Here is a 2,829-nt window from a genome sequence, read left to right as displayed (position 1 = left end):
GTATAGGGAACTTTCAGGATAGCATTTGAAATGTAAATAAAGAAAAAAAAAGAATGGGCAAAGGAAGTTTATTTCCCAACAGAAGGAAAGTGGTAGAAATAATCGAGGCGCATCAGGAAGAACGCAAGGATGAGAGAGGTGCATCAGGAAGGAAGAATGCAAGGATGAGAGATGCGGGGAGAGCCCACAAGCTGGCCTTTTACTTGTGAGATTCTGATACAGATTGGATGATAGCAACCGATTAAGGCAGTGAGGTGGGAAGCTTATAAGTGGGAAGGTCGAGGCGGCTACCTAGGTGTGGGGTTTTCCATGCCCAATTGAAGAGGACTGAGGCCAGATCCTCAGAGAAAGAGAGGCTTCCCAGAGCCAGCTTCCCAACACCCAGACACTTGACTGTCGGCAGTGACTCCAGCTTGACTGCTATGATTCTTCTGATAAGCACTGAAGTGTTGACACCCTTTCCTTTAACTGAAGAGCACACGCTAAATTCCCCCTCTTACTTGAACATGCTGGAGTTTCTCCAGTCAGAGCCAGATGGTGTAGTCCATCAAGGGATGCAAGCCACAGTTGGATGCTTTAAAAACAAACACACACACACACAAGTGAAGTGGAGTGTTTCCATCTGACGGCAATGCATAACAAGACTTGGGGAGCACTCACAGCTCCAAGAGTTTCTTGCTAGGGGGTGGTTTGGAGGAGATTGGCCTCCATAGGCTCATCTATTTGAATTCTCCATTCCTAGTTGATGAACTATTTAGGAAGGATTAGGAGATGTAGGGTTATTGGAGAAGGTATGACACTGGGGTGGGCTTTTCGAGATCCCATGCCAGTCTAGCTCCCTGCCTGCTGCCTATGGATAAGATGTAAGCTCTTAGCCACCATTCCAGCCCCATGCCTGCCTGCCTGCTGCCACACTCCCTGCTATGATGATCGTGGACTAACTCTAAGAAATTGTAGGCAAGCTTCCAATGAAATGCTTTATCCTCAGCCTCTAGACAGTGGTGGCGCATGCGTTTAATCACAGCACTTAGGAGGTAGAGGCTGATGGATCTCTGTGAGTTCAAGGTCAGACAGGTGTACAAGGTCAGACAGGTGTACAAAGCAAATACTAGGACAACCAAGGCCACACAGAGAGAGACTCTGTATCTCAAAAACAACAACCACAAAAAGGCTTTATTTTATAACTTTCCTTGTTTTTGTGATGTCACGGCAAGAACAGTAACTAAGACACCACCAGGTCATAAAGGGGTTTCAGGCCGGCAGTGGTGGCTCATGCCTTTAATCCCAGCACTTGGGAGGCAGAGACAGGCAGATTTCTGCCTGTAAAAATGGGGAGGGGAGGAAATGATGGCAGCCTGCCAGTTCCTTAGGCTGAAACCACAAGTTGATCTTCTTCTTTGTGCTCTCCACGGATGGCTGCCATGAATGATGCCCCTAGAGACTTGGATGCAAGTCTCCAGGAAAGGGCCTAGGCTTGTAATCCACAGGGTTGGTCACCCCAAGCATCCACCCAGCCTGTCTGTCTATCCAACAGTTAGCCCCTCCCAGACCACGGTAACCACTAGGCAGGTCAAGAACAGAGAGGCCTTGTGGTCGATACAATCCTCTTTGAGATGGTCTCCCGGAGACTATAGACACTTCAGATTACCAAGGAATCCCTTCTGTTCAAACTGCTTGATGACCTCCCCCCCTCCGGTCCCCCTCTGAACCCCACGTGGCTTGATAGCAATAAATATATAACCATTGCTGACCATGGTCCCCAACAGATACTTGAGCCTCAATCTGTTTAGCTTTTATCTGGCATTATTTGCCCAATCCTCATATGGAGGCTAGTAAAATGGACTCTATCAACAAACTGAGAGGGACAGAACAGGTAGTATATAGCCACCGTCTTAATCACTCCCAACATCCATCCCGACCCTTACAGGTAGGTACCCTACTCCTCCCGCCTCTGCCTACCAGAAAGTCCAGATTATAGACTCTGTTGTTTCTCAGAACTTAGCACAGTGCCTGGAACACGGTAAAGCTGCTGAATAAATATTTGTTCAATGATGGAATTTCCTCGGGCAAGTCCTTGGGTGGGGGAAAAAAACCATATAGGATGCTTCCTTCATCGTTTTCTACTCTCTGTGAGAAGATAACCTTAAAACATAGATGAGCAAGTATGTTTATCATGCTTAAAATAAGCTCCAGTCTGTGATGACAAATACCAAGTTGTTTGGATAAACATTGCAGGAGCGTCAGGGCTTTTAAAGTCACCTAACCCTCCTCCTATGTGGACATCAGAACGGGATGATAGACGCTAATTTTAGCCTTCCCTTCCGACTACCTAAATGTGTACAAATCACACTTCTAAAAATGAGACTTTCCTACAGAAATAAAACTAAAATTTGCCAATACACCTCAGAGTAAAATGTTATTTAAGGATTAGTAAAACATTTATTTTCCCAGCCTGTGAATGGGACACTTGTTCTCACAAGTTTCCTTCGCGTCCCCTCACCAGAACCAAATCTCCTGGCGTGTGAAGCAGATTCCTTCACACACCCTCTGGATGGACGCTCACACCTGCCTCCCATCCTGCCACCCCAGCACAGGCAGGAGAAAGGACTTCCTGGCAGTGCCAGGGGCGGGGACAGGGCTGCCATCACTGCTGTCACCGGGCATACTCTGCTACATGAAGAATGGGATTTCCCATGCCCTTAACTGGGAACTGAGGAGAAAGCAGAAGCCGATTGTATTCAGCTAATAAAATGAACATGTTCTCACACTCCAGCGCAGGGAAGTGCTGGGTCAGGGTTAAGTGTGTTAGTGTAACGACTGTGTCATTTT

The 2,829-nt window shown here is 47.0% G+C and overlaps 1 pseudogene; it reads right to left on the bottom strand.

Annotated features, from left to right (window-relative positions):
- Positions 1 to 1,754, bottom strand: part of LOC110333682 — a 12,564-nt pseudogene extending 10,810 nt beyond the window's left edge.
- Positions 1,755 to 2,829: the final 1,075 nt, after the last annotated feature.

The sequence above is a fragment of the Mus pahari genome, chromosome 16, assembly GCF_900095145.1.
Source record: "Mus pahari chromosome 16, PAHARI_EIJ_v1.1, whole genome shotgun sequence".
Classification (NCBI taxonomy): domain Eukaryota; kingdom Metazoa; phylum Chordata; class Mammalia; order Rodentia; family Muridae; genus Mus; species Mus pahari.
The sequence above is the reverse complement of the archived record's forward strand: the minus strand, read 5'-3'. Positions and strand labels throughout refer to the sequence as shown.